This window comes from Echeneis naucrates, chromosome 2 (genome assembly GCF_900963305.1).
Source record: "Echeneis naucrates chromosome 2, fEcheNa1.1, whole genome shotgun sequence".
In the NCBI taxonomy this organism is placed as follows: domain Eukaryota; kingdom Metazoa; phylum Chordata; class Actinopteri; order Carangiformes; family Echeneidae; genus Echeneis; species Echeneis naucrates.
Window position 1 is genome coordinate 6,375,348 of NC_042512.1, and position 17,610 is coordinate 6,392,957.

Genomic DNA, 17,610 nt, shown 5'->3' on the forward strand with positions numbered 1-17,610 from the left:
CCCAAACAGGACACAACCTCAGTATCATGACTCATACATTTATGTGACACACAGTCAGGTCATGTCCTCTTTCTGTGGATCAACTTGTTTCAGAGTCAGAATGGCCGAGCGGTCTAAACCGGATCGGTTTACAGCAGAGTGTGAAGCAGCAGCGGAGCAGTGCTGGGCCCAAAACTCACCTCTGCTAAGGCAGTGATGCAAATAACAAACTACATTCTACGGTTTTTTTGACCTACATTTCCAATGTTCTCCCTCCTGTTTCAACCACACCATGAAATATTGTGAGGTTGGATGCGTCACGCTGACTGGTCGTGTGTCCAAAAGGCTGTCAAACACATCTTTCTTCCATTTTCTCCTCCAAACATTTGTACACAGTTTTGAGATTTCCCATAATGTCATATGTGTGTCATTTTTGCAGTGAAGTATTTAATTAAATGTAAAACTGTTATAAACGGAGTGTTGCAATGATGCTGTGTCTTCGAATCCCATATGGTCTAGCGGTCAGGATTCCTGGTTTTCACCCAGGCGGCCCGGGTTCGACTCCCGGTATGGGAATTTGCTTTACAACAACGGACCAATCAAAGTCTACCACTGATCTACTTGTTTTATGTATATAATATGTATTACATAACAACTAATTACACTTGGATGAATTAAAATGTGATTTTTTTACTTTAACAGTAAGTGAAAACACGAAGAACAAGTGTGCATGTGGAGACGTCCTCTTCCTCTGTGTCCTGGACACTAAAAAGCAGATGAAGCAAAATAGGTGAGAACAGATGATGTTCAGTTGTTGAAATTTCTTTATTTGGACAATATGCTTTGATCATAATCATGGACCAGCAAAGATGGTGACAGATAGAACATCATGTTATGTCAGCACCACAAAAGTAGTACAAAGAAGTACCAAGATGTACAGAGGATCTGAAAATATTGCAAAGTGGCTGACCATCATGACTCCTACCAAAGTTTGTCTCCTGTGAAAAGCACCCTCATTGACTGAAAGGCAACAAATGGGCTCGTCCGGGATTTGAACCCAGGACCTCTCGCACCCTAAGCGAGAATCATACCCCTAGACCAACAAGCCATGTGGGCTGTGGAGTTCATGACAAAAAAGTGGGAGGAGTCTTTCATCCCTTTGATGTCATTAGAACCTTTGTGACATCACAGAATCAGCATCTCCTTTGATGGTTACTGATGGAACATTTGTGGCGTTTTTTTTTTTTTTTTTTTTCATTATTTACACACAGCACATTCATGTGACAGTTAATGTGACAGTTTATTATATGCTAAAGAAACTTTGGTAAGAGTCATGATGGTCAGCCACGTATGTTGGGGGTATTTTCAGATCCAAAATACATCCCTGTACATCAGAGTGGTGCTGCTACGGAGTGTTGCATCAGTGGCCACCATCACTTCAAGTAACCCAAATGGGAAAGATCCATATTGACAGCATTGTTGCGCTTTGCTACATCTGAACTAAAGATACAAATAAAATAATCTAAATTGGCTTTTATTTTGAAATGCTTGTATGGTGCGACTGCTCTTGTTCTTTCTGCAGCTCAAAGCATCGAGGAGTTGAAACGCAGCATAACGACAAAAATAAACAGTCTGTATTTTTTGGGAATTTTTAGTTCTGTCTCTGGATCAACACCATGAACCACAAAATTATCATTGCAATCTCTGGACAAGAGAAGCAGTAATTTTGTGGTTGTTGCTGATCCACTGACCTCCTTGACCTCCTTAATTTTGTAACCTCTGCCATGAATCCATACAAAAAAACCACTTGCTGTGTTTAGTTCACTTGTTGCTGTATCTCCAAAGAGCTTAAGTCTTGTGGAGAATGTGGGCATCGATCCCACTACCTCTCACATGCTAAGTAATCCCTGTACCATTTGAGCTAATTCCCCTGCCATGGGGGCAAGCAGGCCGCTTTAACAACATCAACAGGTTTCAAAGCTATTTCGAAAGTTCAAAATAATTCAATTTTTCAATCACCTGTATTTTTCAGTAAAAACATTTTCCCTGACCGGGAACCGAACCCCGGCCGCGGCGGTGAGAGCGCCGAATCCTAGCCACTAGACCACCAGGGAAAGATGCTGCCTGGATGCGGCCTCGTATAGTTCCATCATCATCTCTAGGGTGTTGGAAATTACTGAAATTACTGCTCCATATTATCCTGCTTAGTCACTCAACCAAATTACTGACTAAACTCCTGCAGAAGAAGTTACATGAGGTTATCTCAAAAACCTTAAACTTCAATAAAGAGGCACTGCTGGGAAGTTGAATGCTGGCACGCTGTGTTGCGCTTTGTTGAGCTAAAGATACAAATAAAATTATCTAAATTAGCTTTATTTTCAAATGCTTGTGTGGTGCGACTGCTCTTGTTCTTTCTGTACCTCAAAATGTTTTACATCTGAATCACATGTAAACACAAAGGCTGCCCCACTGTCACCATTCAGAGCAGCTGTGAAGATTATTGATACAAATACATGCTAAGCCAGCAGCCTACCCATTGAGCTAACTCCGCTCTGCTAACATGCTAGCGTGCGCAGGGAGTGTCAAATGCCACTCATGTGCATGAATTCACATGCACACACACACACAACTTCATGTTGAGGAGTTTGGTCTCTGGTCATCTACTTCTTTTTTACATGTTCATTTTGGAATACATTTTCAGTGCCCAGTTTTATTTTCACTGCAGTTACTCATGTTAACCACTCTGAGACAGTTTTAACAGCTAAAGAGTTTAATCATCACATCACAGCAGTACATCCAGATTACATCTTTTGTTCACACTTAGTCAACACATTTTCTGCCATGCTGATGATACCCTTCCTGTCACTGACCATTTTGAAATCTTGAATTCAGAAATCCATCCCTAAGACTTCCCTCTCCTTAGTACAGCACAAGCTAACAGTTTCAGTAGAGATGAAAGGAAAGCAGCTTCTGTCAGAAGTGGGAAGTGTGGGAAATCAAAGGTCAACCAAAATACCTTTGTCCCAAAACTGACACACAAGTCAGAACCACTCACTGATGATCAGTTAGCATTATCAGGGCAGGCATAGGGGCACACCTTTAGTTCCACTTCCAGATCATGGAAGCAATAATGAGAAGTTTTTTCAGCTGTGTGCTTACCAACAGTGCAGAGAATAGATGATCTGACCCTGACGTGATTTAAACACACAACCTTCTGATCGGGAGTCAGACGCGCTACCATTGCACCACAGAGTCTTCACCACACCGCACCACACCACCACATGTCATGCCTAGCTTGCCTGCAATAATTCCACATGTTTCTGACCCCTGAAAGTTGCATCTAAATGTTTGGAGCAGAGGATGGCAGAAAGATGTCCTTGAAACGTCCTGGACACACAAACAATCAGCGTGTAGCATCCAACTCTCAGGTCCAGCTTCTTTGTATCTTGGTGTATAGTGATGGGATGGTTCTATATTCCCGCAGTGAGTTTGTGAGGTTGGATATGACCTTTCACATCTGCATGAACACATGCCACAGTTCTGCAGATCAGCTATGGTGGTACTGTGAGGAAGATTGTATAATCAAATAAACACTTGGAACAAAGCAGGAGACATTTTACAGCAAGCCAACATCCTGTTTTCTACTTTTGGACTGAAATGGACAGGACAGTGATTTTTCATCGGAAATGTCTTGCGGGCTGATCCACACAGAGGAAGGCAGAGAGCATCCTACAATACTCGGACTGTCCACTTCATACCATCCTAGTGGATCAGAGAAACCACAGCGGTGGACTGTTCATCTATTTACCATGTAGGATGGAAAACATAATTTCTAACCTTTTAATTGTTTGTGTGTTTTTTTTTTTTTATATATTGTTCAAAATAAACTGAAATAAAATCAAATGGTGATGTGTGTCCATCTAAAATAATGGGAAATAGTGATGTGAAATGTGATGTGAAGAAATTGAATGGATCATCAGAAAAACACGTCCTGCTGCACCACAGAGTATGTGAGCGTTTACCAAAAGTGCAAACAGATGATCTGACCCTGACGTGAGTTGAACACGCAACCTTCTGATCTGGAGTTGCGCCACAGAGTCTCTCAGAAGCGCACAACTGTAGGAGTTGAAACGCAGCAAAACATATTAAATGACCAAAATAAAGATTTGAAGAAGGAAATACACATAACAGTCTGTGTTTTTTGTCAATTTTTTGGAGGATTTTTTGCAGTTCCTCATCAGAGACTGGCAGCTGGACACACATATCAGGATGGCTCAGTGGTCTTTTGGAGCCCACTGAGAGACGTGCTGTGTTTAATCTACTTTCTCTTATCCAGCATACATCGACCAACAATGACTGCTAGAGTCAAATATCTTAACATCAGTTTGAACCAACATGAAACTAGCTGAGGTTTAAATAGTGTAACTACAGCTGCTGGTCATTAAGTCTCTGTGGGGCAATGAGCCAGTGTGTTTGGCTGTTAACTGAAAGGATGGTGGACAGGAACCTGCAGAGAGATGCTGAGGTTGTGAGTTCAAGCCTCAGCTGGAGCATCTGGCAGTCTGTGGATTACTCCTGGAATGAACTTAATAAACTTTGCACCAGAGTGTAGCAAAAAAAAAAAAATCTGTGATGTGTGCACACTGTTAATGAAGCTCCAAAGACAATCATGGTCCTGCCAGATAACTTTGAGTTCTGCCGACAGAAGAAAGAACCCAACTGGGCGGGGAGCCACATGTTTGTTGGATCAGGAATCCTGAAATTTCTCTCTTTTGTGCAGTCAGGATGTCCGAGCAATCTCAGACTGTCCCTGTTTTACCAGCAGCTCTACAAGTGAATCTGTCTTTTTCTTTTGTCCTCAGTAAAATAAACTGCATTTAAAAGCTTCACAATGTGAACAAGCTTCCAATGACAACCGTCCCAAGTAAAGTCTCCATATTGTTCAACTTTTGCCCAAATGATTCAGTTGTGGAACTAATTTTCACTCCTATGCCGATGATCCCCTCCAACGAGACAACCACCATTTGTTACTCAGTGTGATTCAACTTTGTTAAGATTTGGCTATATATATGAATGAATCTGAATTAATTTGAATCTGTGATTTTTGTTTTGGTGGCTTTCAGAATTTATAATGAAACTAGTTGTGCTAACTCAGACGTGGCTGGATTTGTGAAGTAATGTCAGATCTGTAAATATTAGTCAAAGAAGACAAGAAGACAAACATACTAACGGCTCCCTTCGATAGCTCAGTTGGTAGCGCGGAGGACTGTAGAGGCTTACAGCTGAAATCCTTAGGTCGCTGGTTCAACTCCGGCGAGGTCTTTCCTTTCATCGGCCTCATCCAGCATGGTGATGAGTCTGACTACAGACAGGAGGTGACCACTGTTCATGTAGAGCAGCTGTGTTTTATACTGCAGGCAGCACTGAGTTTCTAACCACTCATCCCAGTCTTCCAGAGACAGGCAGAGATCCTGTCCACAAAGGAGTTTAAACAAAGAACATCCCTGTGTGGGCTTGAACCACCATCCTTTCAGATAACAGCCAAACACATTATACATTGCACCACAGAGACATGTTGAGAAAATAAAAGTGATGAACTGTGGATGGCAGCCTGGCATTGTGCATCAATTTGGAGAGCAGCAGCGGTCAGGTGGACAGGTTTCCTTCAGCAGTTCTGCCCTCTGTGAATACACCTGTTTGGTCACACCCTGTGTTGTTATTGTTTTCACCAGCTTGAGGAATTGGTTGTCACATTTGTTGCTGCTAACAACCTTTTCAAAAGAAAAGCTGTCACAAAAAGAACAACAGCATCAAACGCACGAGTGTTGAGCACAGAGACTTTCGATTTGCAAAGTTTAACAGGCTGTTGATGGTTTCCGTTTTTAACAGATGCCCCTTGACAAGCAGAGAGATAAGAACTCATCTTCCTTTCTTTTGGCTGGAACTACAAAGCCTCTTCAGTTTTCAACAGCATTGTCATCCATTGGAGGACTGTTTGGAGCTTCATCAGCCTCCTCACCAGGGTGAGCATTCTGGGAAGTAGTGGAGTCAGGGTCAGGTCCTATGACAGTTGTTGCATCAGCTACATCATCCATTTAACGTTTTTGTTTTGCAGAACGAATCCTCATGTTTCCCTCAATGAAGGAAAGAACGGTTGGCACGAATGGGTAGGTTTTCATGTTTGAAAAGCCCATTTTTCAGGTTTTTGAACTCTGCTTCAACAGCAGCAGAACTTCCACTGATGCTGGTGCATCAAGAGTCAGAGTCAGTCGCGATGGTACGTAGAAGTTGTTTTGCATGTTCCACAGATTGTGACTTAAGAAGCTGTGCTATTGACCTCACAAAGAAATCTTGAACACCATGTGTTTTATTTTTCAGGCCGTCTCACTGGCAGATCATCTTGATGCAGACTAGAAATGTTCCTAAAAATTCCCAAAAAATACAGACTGTCTATTTTTATCATTATGCTGTGTTTCAACTCCTTGACGCTTTGAGCTGTAGAAAGAACAAGAGCAGTCGCACCATACAAGCATTTCAAAATAAAAGCCAATTTAGATTATTTTATTTGTATCTTTAGTTCAGATGTAGCAGACCCATTACTTCAAGTAACCCATTTGGGAAGTGATGGTGGCCACTGATGCAACACTCCGTTTATAACAGTTTTACATTTAATTAAACACTTCAAGATTGTAAAAGAGCATGTTGGAGAATCTCTGTAATCTGCCATGCTGGATGTTCTGTTCACCATCCACTTCTCCAAAGTCCCACAATGAAGCTAAAAATTCACATCTCTCACACTGTTATCATGACAAGAGAAAGAGGGGTGACAGAATTTTTGTAGTTTGTACTGTATTTGGGGAAGAAAATTTCATGAAGCATTTCATGCTTCTAAGATACTGCAACAGGTAAAACACCAATCTATCTAATGACGCCTCTTGGACGAGAGGTCAAACGTCTTCAAAAATCTAGGATAATTCCACCTGGAATAGCAGGCAGCAACATGGAGAGACAAAAACAAGCTGAACACCGACGAGGATGGGATTCGAACCCACGCGTGCAGAGCACAATGGATTAGCAGTCCATCGCCTTAACCACTCGGCCACCTCGTCGTGCCGCCACCAAAATGGTAATGGTACTGGAAATGACAAACCTGGAGGGGACGTGTGTGTTTGGGGACATCTGGAGAGAATTGGACCTGGTAGACCTCCAAACCTACCTGGGTCTGAAAAGGCTGACTGTGATGTTTCTCATTTCAGCCCAGCTGGTGTTGGTATCGTCTGTCACTGTAACTTCTGTTCACAGGGAAATGAAAAGTGCCTAACTGGGTGGATTGGTTTCCATTTACAAGAAACAAAGTGGCGGGATTCAAACCCACGCCTCCGAAGAGACTGGAACCTGCTAAAGAAACTTTGGTAAGAGTCATGATGGTCAGCCACGTATGTTGGGGGTATTTTCAGATGTGTGGCCAGAACCCACGAACTTGGCATTAACCGCCAGTAACCAGGGTCATGGACAGGCCAAACACTGTCCATGACTTGTTCTTAGAATGTGTTAAACAATGTGTGTGAGTGTTGTGGCTGTGTATCTACTGTAACAGACCAACTGTAGCTGAATAGATAGAACAGTTTCATCCTCCTCCTGGTCTGTAGACCAGTTGGGCACCATTGGCATGAGATCTACAGGATCTCAAGTTAAATTGTAGACACACAGTTAACCTGCAATGGCCGGGAATCGAACCCAGGTCAACTGCTTGGAAGGCAGCTATGCTCACCACTATACCACCATTGCATGCGAAAGGGTGAGCATCCACTCCGAATGGACGCGAAATGGTACCGTTTGTTTGCGCTGTAAAAATTCTTATTTGTGCTGCTACGGTTTTATCGATGTTAGACATTTTAATTTCTGGTGATGAAGTCACACAGCCCCCCATGTTCTCCAAATGGACCCAAAGTGCAGTTGTCACCAAATTTATCAAACAGTAATGTCAGATGTCAGTAATTTAAGATGTTCAATCTTAAATAATTACATAGCCTATCGTAGCTCAAAGCTTTTGATCCAGTGAGACATTTATAAGCAGTTAGTTCCATTAGGCCACTGGGACAGATGTTTAATATCTCCAAGAAGCGAGAATAGGTTAGGAAGGATACTAAATGTTGTAGTGTATGATCAATGCTCAGAAAACGTTTGACTACATTTTAAATGCCATAAATGTCCTGCTGTCAATGGCTCGTTGGTCTAGGGGTATGATTCTCGCTTCGGGTGCGAGAGGTCTGACTGGAACTTTTCCTGTTGCAGCCTGCTATTCCTGCTAGAATTATCCTAAATATCTGCCTTTAAGGACTAGCAGACAATTGGTCACCTGCCAAGATAAAAATATATATAAGCATGCTGTGCACGTGCAAATGAAGATCATTATATGCATCATAATCATGGACCAGTAAAGATGGTGACAGATAGAACATCATGTTATGTCAGCACCACAAAAGTAGTACAAAGAAGTACCAAGATGTACAGAGGATGTGAAAATATTGTAAAGTAAGTGGCTGACCATCATGACTCCTACCAAAGTTTGTCTCCTGTGAAAAGCAGTCAATCAACAATATCCCTTCTCCTCAGCACAGCATGAGCCACAAAACTACCATTGCTCTTGCTTCAGTTGCCAAGATACTGCAACTAACAACCAGACAGCAAACCTCACACAGCTCCATAGTGTAACAGTTAGCACCCTTATTGACTGAAAGGCAACAGATGGGCTCGTCCGGGATTTGAACCCGGGACAATGACGGAGAATTCTCGGTTAATGCAAGCCCTGGTGGATTTGGCCATGCAGAATTTGTTTGGGCATGTTGTTGTTTTTCACAGAGTTTAAATGGAGGAGAGTTGAGTTTAAGCAAGTTTTGCAATTTAAAAATGAAGAAGTCTAAATATATCAACTCCCTTCCTTCCTCCTCACTGTTATGTTCTAATATGTCTCTGACTCCACCTTAAACTTTGCTGTCTTACTGTGCTATGCAACATGACAACGGGCTTGTCCGGGATTTGAACCCGGGACCTCTCGCACACGAAGCGAGAATCATACCCCTAGACCAACGAGCCTTGTACAACAGGAGATTTATGGAATTTAAAATGTTCTGAGGGGGAGAACTTTTCGATCATCAAAAATCTCACACAGAGCATTGATCATACACTACAACATTTGGTGCCCACACACTCCCTGGTGGTCTAGTGGCTAGGATTCGGCGCTCTCACCGCCGCGGCCGGGGTTCGATTCCCGGTCAGGGAAAACATTTTTACTGAAAAATACAGGTGATTGACCCCAGAACATAAATATGTCCTAAATATGACATAAATATGTCATCATGCACCTGGGGGGTATTTCAGGTAGGACTTTAAACAAACTTTTAGTCTATCCCTGAACTCTGAGTTGACTCACTCTGAGATGAGAAACTCTAAGTATCTGGTTCCAGAACAGCTGATCTTAGTTGGTTCAATCAACTCTGAGTATGTTCACCTTGAGTTGCGCACATGCACAACCGAGAAAAAAAGATCCAGTTATTTCAACCCAGTGGAGTTGGAGGTCTCATGCTCTACCAACTGAGCTAGCCGGGCTGCTTGCAAAAAAAAAATCTTCCAAAAAATTGCTAAAAAATACAGACTGGGTAATGTCCCATTGTCATGATAACACTGTGAGAGAAGTGCATGAGAGAAGTGCCTTCACTGTGGGAATGGTAGAGCGCTAGCTTAGCATGTGAGAGGTAGCGGGATCGATGCCCACATTCTCCACAAGACTTAAGCTCTTTGGAGATACAGCAACAAGTGAACTAAACACAGCAAGTCTTTGGTTTTTTTGTATGGATTCATGGCAGAGGTTACAAAATTAAGGAGGTCAAGGAGGTCAGTGGATCAGCAACAACCACAAAATTACTGTTTCTCTTGTCCAGAGATTGCAATGATAATTTTGTGGTTCATGGTGTTGATGCAGAGACAGAACTTCACAACTCTCTGACAGAGAAGCTGGATGCTGCTGTTGTGCATTTAAACTGGAAAATAGTGAGATGACACCTGTTGTGTCATTCTTTATACTTGGACGGAGCAGCAATATTTCTACGTCAAAAGACTTCTTCACGGGAAAGATTCAGGTTTAATTTGAACTCGGATCGCTGGATTCAGACTTCAGAGTGCTAACATTACACCATGGAACCCCACACGTATGCAGGTGTGATAGGAATTTTTGTCTTTTAAGTTTGGGCAGTCAAAGGTTGACCTAAATACATTTGTCCCCAAATACTGAGCTATTTCAGCTGGATGTTCCCCTTAATGCTGGATGTTCTGTTCACCGTGAAGGCTTCACATTCACATCTCTCAACAACATTGAAATGAACCTGTTTAAGTCAGGCGGTGAGAGCGCCGAATCCTAGCCACTAGACCACCAGGGAAAGATGCTGCCTCGATGCGGCCTTGTATAGTTCCATCATCATCTCCACGGTGTTGGAAATTACTGAAATTACTGCTCCATATTATCCTGCTTACTCACTCAACCAAATTACTGACTAAACTCCTGCAGAAGAAGATACCCTTCCTGTCACTGACCATTTTGAAATCTTGAATTCAGAAATCCATCCCTAAGACTTCCCTCTCCTTTGTACAGCACAAACTTACTTTGAGATGTTGCCAGTGCTGTGTTGCCTTTGTGCAAAATTACTGTAATAGGACAAATTTTCATTGTGTGCTGAAGATCCCTCACCCTAAGTATCCACTGAGTGGAGTTCCTGCTCATCACTTCCTATATTACAGCTTTTGCTTGCAGTTTCTGGACAAAGCAAAGCGGTTGTTGCGCATATGGAAATTTGGTGATTGACCGCTTTTCATAGGAAACAAACTTTGGGAGGAGTCATGATGGGAGTTGAACCCAGGACCGCTCACACCTGAAGCAAGAATCAGACCCCTAGACCAACGAGCCTTTTACAACAGGATAATTTAGAATGTTTTACACTGCAGTCAGATGTTTTCTGAGGGGGACAACTTTTCAGTCATCAAAAATCTTGACCGGTGCATCTACTGGCACCGGATGTGCAATCAAAAGTAAAAACTAAACTATTGTGTCCAGCTACAGCTGCGTCAGGTTAAAAACCCGCTCTGATTTGAAATGCTCACCTTCGATGGAAGTTAAGTCCATAAAAATGGTTGTATTGGTGTCCAGACACTCCCTGATGGTCTAGTGGCTAGGATTCGGCACTCTCACTGCCGCGGCCCGGGTTAGATTAGTGCATGTCCACATAAAAAGGGCTGTTTACAGGGACCTTTCGATTTTCAGTCCAACATTCTCCCAACTGAGCCATTTCAGGTGGAAGAGTTTGTTTCACAGAACGTGTCAGGAGGGCTACGTCACAGGCTCCAGTGGCGCAATCGGTTAGTGCGGTACTTATATGACAGTAACCTGCAGAGTGATGCCGAGGTTGTGAGTTCGGGCCTCACCTGGTTTTGGAAGAAAGTTGGTATCTTGTTGGAAAAAAAATAAGATTCTGTCATGCCACCATGACATAAAAGACTCCTCCCACTTTTTCGCATGACCTCCACCATTGACTATTCATTCTGACTCTGCAACAATTTGATCTACAGAAAGAGGACATGACCTGACTGTGTGTCACATAAATGTATGAATCCAATCTGTTAAAGTGAAGCTGAAATGAATCCTTGAAACATTAATTGTTCAGCAGCATGACTTGTCATGATACTGAGGTTGTGTCCTGTTTGGGGGTCACCACAGAGGAGGAGCTAGTGAGGACAGGCAGCATTATCAGTGTCCTCATCTCATCCAAAAGGTTTCATCAGACAGATAATTGATTTAGCTGTCAGGCTCCAGTGTCATGGGAGACATCTGTAGACCGTAAGCCATTTAAAAAAAAAAAATCCAGTTTGATGATGATTGGAAATGTCTGTTTATTGTTTATCACTTGTTAGGATCCCTGTTAGCTGTCACTGAGGCAGCAGCTACTCTTCCTGGAGTCCAAATGAAAATGCACATCTGCAGTCAAACAGGCTCACAAACCACTTTACCATCAACCTCAACTGTATGCACATTACACTTCCATTACCAGATCCTCTGTATATAGATGAATGTTGCAGTGCTGCTGTGGCTTAGCTGGTCAAAGTACCTGTCTTGAAAGAGTCATGATGGTCAGCTACTGATGTTGGAATATTTTAAGATCCTCTGTACATTTTGTATATCAGAGTGGTGCTGTGGCTTAGTTGGTCAAAGCGCCTGTCTAGTAAACAGGAGATCCTGGGTTCAAATCCCAGCAGCACCTATTTTAAGGTTGTTGAGATAAACCCATGTAACTTCTTCTGCAGGAGTTCCATTAAAACTCTCTGACCAATCAGGTAACTGCAGGTAACAGAGTCTTCATGTCTCCCTTTGGAACATCCTGCAGTCGATGGTGCCAAAGTCCTCCAGCTACAGACCTGTAACCCGTCCTCACCACAGCTGTACATCTGTTACACCCTGTAGTTGTCTCGGGGAAAGGGAAGCTTATTGTCATATAGTGATGGGATGGCTCCATACTCCAGAACATCCCTGTGAACCCGGTCATACACCTTCTCCAGATCAAATCTTGGGGTTCCACATGTCCACTATAATTCCAGTGGATAAGACAAGTCAATCACAATTACAATTTTTATCAGTTTTTAGGGTGTGGGGGTTAAGAACATCTGAATTAGTTTGAAAGTCACAATTGTTACCTTAACCTTAGCATTTAAAGAAACGCCCTGAGTCATCATCAGCAAACACCAGCTGCTGTTTTCACCCAGGTGGCTGCTACATGGGTTCAACTTGTGACTGTGGTGTTGTCAGTGAAAAGGATTCTGTTACAAACTCCTAAACTACTTCAAGGACTCTGCACCTTGGTGTTATTAGCACCACGCTCTAACCAGCTGAGCTAACTAGACTGCTTGGATGCTTCTAAGGCTTATTATAAAAGTAAACAGAACAAATAGCAGCTTAAACTTTTTGGAAAATTCAGCACGCCAGCATCGGCTGCTGGCTTAGCATGTATTTGTATCAATAAGCCTCTCAGCTGTTCTGAATGGTGACAGTGGGGCAGCCTTTGTGTTTACATCTGAATCACATGTGATTTTGGAAATTCTTCAAAGCAACTTCAAAGGAGGAGTTTCATTCTGTGAGTACTGTGACATCATCAGTCCAGAGTGATTTCTGTGTGTCTGCGCTCATCCATTTGAAGGGAACGTGAGAGAGTGTGTATGCATCTGTGTCATGTGGGAGATCAATGAAAGACAGGAAATGCCTTTGATCTCCAGTGACGTCACACAGTCTCATTGTGGAGTTATTAGTTGTTGATGTTGTTCTGTAAAAATCTGCATCAGTGAAACATTCATTCCAGACTGATATTATCTGTGTCATGGTGTTCAGAGATTTCAGCAGCTCACATCCAACACAGAGACTCTGAGCAGGCCCACCTGGTCTTAGACCCAGACCCAGACCTAAATCCAAACCCAGGAGACAGAGGTTGAGTGAGTCAGTGAGGAAGAAGCTGCTCGTTCTCCTTCAACAGTTTGATCTGAGGAAAAGTCACTTCCTCTTTTCAGGAATCAACTTCTACCATCTGTCCACTAGATGGAGATAACTGAGCATCAACTTAAAAATCCTCCGGTCTTCCATGTGTGAACTATAATACCAGTGAATTAAACAAAGATCGTCCCTGGGTGGGCTCGAACCACCATCCTTTCAGTTAACAGCCGAACGCGCTGACCGATTGCGCCACGATGACATTTGGAGATAGTTCAAGATGGTCTGACGTTTAGGATAATTCCACCAAGAACAGCAGGCTGCAACATGGACAGACCAAAGTGAGGTGAATGTGCACTCTGTGGTGGAGGTCATGAGAAAAAATGGGAGGAGTCTTTGATGTCATGGTGGCATTACAGAATCTTTTTTTTTTCTTTTTTTGCTTCAACAAGATACCAACTTTCTTCCAAAAGCTCAAGCAGCTGCTCCAGGTGAGGCTTGAACTCACAACCTCAGCATCACTCTGCAGGTTACTGTCATATAAGTCATACCGTCATATCTAAAGCCTGAGGGCCCTCAGACAAAGAAGCTGGGTAACAGCACAGACTGTCAGGAGTGGTATTTGAACCCTCAATTCCAGAGGAGACTGTCACCTGAACACAGCACCTTCAAAAGTCCACAGCACTCTGCTCAGCTTTTTTAGTTTTTTGTGTATTTCTACTTTTCTTGCGGCTCATGTAGTTGTTGTGGCCGAGTGGTTAAGGCGATGGACTCGAAGTCCATTGGGGTTTCCCCGCGCAGGTTCAAATCCTGTCAACAACGTTTAGTTGTTTTCAAGGAGCAAGTTTCCCATGTTCACCATCCACTTCTCCAAAGTCCCACAGTGAAGGCTTCAAATGCACATCTCTCACAGTGTTATCATGCCAAGAGAAAGAACTGACTGATTCTGACAATGGGACATCATCATGGCCCAGTGACCATGTGGCCTAATGGACAAGGTGTCTGACTTCGGATCAGAAGACTGAGGGTTCAAGTCCCTTCGTGGTTTGGAAGTTATGTATTACAGGTTATACCATATTTAATGGCTCTGGTGAAACCAAAGTGGAGGAAAGGGGCAGTGCAACTGTCGTAACATCAACGCAGTGATCAGCAAGTTGATCAATGTAGATGGTGCCGAAAGGAGCACATCATCTGCAAAATCCTCCAGATACTGACCTGGAACCCCTCCTCACCACGGCTCTCAAAATAATTTTAATAAGAGTTTGGTCTAGACCTGCTCTATATGTACTTGACATAACTTCATTATGATGTTTTGACGTGAGTTTAAAAAAAGAGGCCAAAACATTAGGAGTTTGCCTTTAAGTGGACTTCAATGGCTGCTGTTTTTTCATCACATGTACACTTGTGTTCACTTTGGTAATTTGGTAGGATAACTACACAGGATAATTTGCTCCAAGCTGAGAGATCAGGGTGTTGCACAAGATAAGTACTTCCTGTGCTTCATTATCAACGCTGAAGATGGCGGGGATTGAACGCAGGGCCTCATACAGGCAAAGCATGCACTCTACCACTGAGCTACATCCCCTGCATGGTGAACAATGCCAGCTGGAAACTAATCACTAAACTGTTACAAAGGAAATGATCAATCTGCAGTCTTTGCTCTTATCATTGTAACTTTGTGTTATTGTTGTATCTGATAGTTCCACTGGTTGGAAAAAGACTTCAGGCTGCATTGAAGTATATGGAGAGAACAACACCAAGTTCTGAGATGCTGCTTGTGGCCAGTATGGGGATTGAACCCATGACCTTGGCGTTATTAGCACCACGCTCTAACCAGCTGAGCTAACCGGCCTTCCACATCCATCTCTTCCACAAAACGTCAGGATGTTCCAAAGGGAGACATGAAGACTCTGCAGTTACCTGATTGGTCAGAGAGTTTTAATGGAACTCCTGCAGAAGAAGTTACATGAGTTTATCTCAACAACCTTAAAACAGGTACTGCTGGGATTTGAACCCAGGATCTCCTGTTTACTAGACAGGCGCTTTGACCAACTAAGCCACAGCACCACTCTGAAGTACAGAAATGTACAGAGGATCTTAAAATATTCCAACATCAGTAGCTGACCATCATGACTCTTACAAGACAGGTGTTTTGACCAGCTAAGCCACAGCAGCACTGCAACATTCATCTATATACAGAGGATCTGGTAATGGAAGTGTAATGTGCATACAGTTGAGGTTGATGGTAAAGTGGTTTGTGAGCCTGTTTGACTGCAGATGTGCATTTTCATTTGGACCCCAGGAAGAGTAGCTGCTGCCTCAGTGACAGCTAACAGGGATCCTAACAAGTGATAAACAATAAACAGACATTTCCAATCATCATCAAACTGGATTTTTTTTTTTAAATGGCTTATGGCCTACAGACGTCTCCCATGACATTGGAGCCTGACAGCTAAATGCCTCCCGCCTGGCAGGGGAGAATTCTACAGATGAACCACCAATGATGACTGACCACCACTACACCATCAAAAGGTCATTCATAAAGGTATGTTATTTTCACGTGGAGCAGACTCTGGCTGGCAGAAATGAGATCCACAGGTCACAGTAAGGTCACGGGGATGCTCTTTTACCAAAGAGAGCTCAAAAAACTATCACTTGAACAGAAAACAGGAACTCCTTCAAAAAAAATAAATAAAATAAAATCCAGCACAATGATCACAAGAGGGACTTGTTTTTAATTTTTTCTTTATTTCACTGTATCTTTTATTTTCTCGCCGATGAGATTTGGTGGTTAAAAGGTACTGAGATTTCCACCTGCAGTGTATCAAAAATGAAGGGAAAATGAAGTCAGATCTTATTGAAGAGCATCAGACTTTTAATCTGAGGATCCAGGGTTCAAGTCCCTGTGTCGCGTGGGGGATCAATGAAAGGCAGGAAATGCCTTTGAGCTCCAGTGACGTCACAGGGTCTCGTTGTGGAGTTATTAGTTGTTCATTCTGCAAAAATGGTCCAGTGCGGTGAAATGGTCCATAGAAGTCTAATATCACCGAAACATGTTAACCAGACAGTGTTCAAGGATTTGAGGTTTAAACCACTAAAATCTCATTATTAACTAAAGCTGCATCTGTTATATCTATAACATTTAACCTTTTGCGCAAGGCACTGCTGGGATTTGAACCCAGGATCTCCTGTTTACAAGACAGGCGCTTTGACCAGCTAAGCCACAGCACCACCCTGATGTACATGTATATACAGAGGATCTGGTGATGGAAGTGTAATGTGTATACTGCAGCTGAGGTTGATGGTAAAGTGGTTTGTTTTAATGTAGGAGTGCAGCGTTTGGATGCTCCAATAAGTCCGAGAAGGGTTTCCACATGTATGGATTCCCCAAGAACCATGAGGGCTGGAAAAGGTGGTGTGTGTGATTCTGTGCGTGTGTATACAGATACAAATGCTAATAAAGATAAGTATATGTACCACAAAGGGCCTCTGATATAATACAGAGATTGTCAACTTAGATTGAGTTCGTGATTTAATCATTTTACTCCTGGAGATACTTTCACTATATATAATCACACTGTGCACGTGCATGTCAGCCCGCTGAACTGTCATGTTCTTCTGTGGAACAGACAGCAGAGACTGAGACATTGCATGCTAAATATAAATAAAATCACATACTCAACTACTTGTTTGGCTGTTATTGCATCATTCCATATTTGCACATGTCAGTTTCACATTTGGAGTGGTAGGGTGACAACTGAAAGCTCTGTATAAGTATTACTTAGATAAATTTTCAAGTTTTAGTGGGAAAGCAAACACATCTCTCAAAGGCAGCAGCTCTTCAGACACACAAGTGACACACAACTGTGAGGAGCACAAGTGTTGACCTCTCGCATTCAAACCCCAGCAGTGCTGTGGTTCATACTTTACAGTTTGTTTTCAGTCAGACCTGCTGATCTGCAGTGATGGGCTGTGTGTGCCCCCTGCCAAACACTGCATGTTTTCACATGGGGATGGGGGGGCTGAAATTACAAAGGGAAAAAGAAAAGACAGAGGGAGGCTTGTCACTGTAAATTACTGTGATGAGGGCTGATTCTCTCAAATAAGAA

At 42.7% G+C, this 17,610-nt stretch overlaps 1 protein-coding gene and 13 non-coding genes across 14 annotated transcripts in view; 4 read left to right on the top strand and 10 right to left on the bottom strand.

Moving 5' to 3' along the window:
• Nucleotides 1-17,610, bottom strand: part of LOC115051719 (NACHT, LRR and PYD domains-containing protein 3-like) — a 318,526-nt gene that overhangs the window by 245,985 nt on the left and 54,931 nt on the right. The window lies entirely within an intron of this gene.
• On the top strand, nt 484-555 carry trnae-uuc (transfer RNA glutamic acid (anticodon UUC)). Its single transcript has one exon. It is a non-coding gene; the product is annotated as a tRNA-Glu (tRNA).
• Nucleotides 1,016-1,087, bottom strand: trnap-agg (transfer RNA proline (anticodon AGG)). Its single transcript has one exon. It is a non-coding gene; the product is annotated as a tRNA-Pro (tRNA).
• On the bottom strand, nt 2,022-2,093 carry trnae-cuc (transfer RNA glutamic acid (anticodon CUC)). The gene has a single exon. It is a non-coding gene; the product is annotated as a tRNA-Glu (tRNA).
• trnag-ccc (transfer RNA glycine (anticodon CCC)) lies at nt 3,163-3,234 on the bottom strand. Its single transcript has one exon. It is a non-coding gene; the product is annotated as a tRNA-Gly (tRNA).
• On the bottom strand, nt 7,007-7,088 carry trnas-gcu (transfer RNA serine (anticodon GCU)). The gene has a single exon. It is a non-coding gene; the product is annotated as a tRNA-Ser (tRNA).
• trnag-ucc (transfer RNA glycine (anticodon UCC)) lies at nt 7,696-7,767 on the bottom strand. The gene has a single exon. It is a non-coding gene; the product is annotated as a tRNA-Gly (tRNA).
• Nucleotides 9,004-9,075, bottom strand: trnat-cgu (transfer RNA threonine (anticodon CGU)). Its single transcript has one exon. It is a non-coding gene; the product is annotated as a tRNA-Thr (tRNA).
• On the top strand, nt 9,191-9,262 carry trnae-cuc (transfer RNA glutamic acid (anticodon CUC)). Its single transcript has one exon. It is a non-coding gene; the product is annotated as a tRNA-Glu (tRNA).
• On the top strand, nt 12,214-12,287 carry trnat-agu (transfer RNA threonine (anticodon AGU)). Its single transcript has one exon. It is a non-coding gene; the product is annotated as a tRNA-Thr (tRNA).
• trnas-cga (transfer RNA serine (anticodon CGA)) lies at nt 14,242-14,323 on the top strand. Its single transcript has one exon. It is a non-coding gene; the product is annotated as a tRNA-Ser (tRNA).
• Nucleotides 15,280-15,353, bottom strand: trnai-aau (transfer RNA isoleucine (anticodon AAU)). Its single transcript has one exon. It is a non-coding gene; the product is annotated as a tRNA-Ile (tRNA).
• Nucleotides 15,495-15,568, bottom strand: trnat-agu (transfer RNA threonine (anticodon AGU)). The gene has a single exon. It is a non-coding gene; the product is annotated as a tRNA-Thr (tRNA).
• Nucleotides 16,659-16,732, bottom strand: trnat-ugu (transfer RNA threonine (anticodon UGU)). Its single transcript has one exon. It is a non-coding gene; the product is annotated as a tRNA-Thr (tRNA).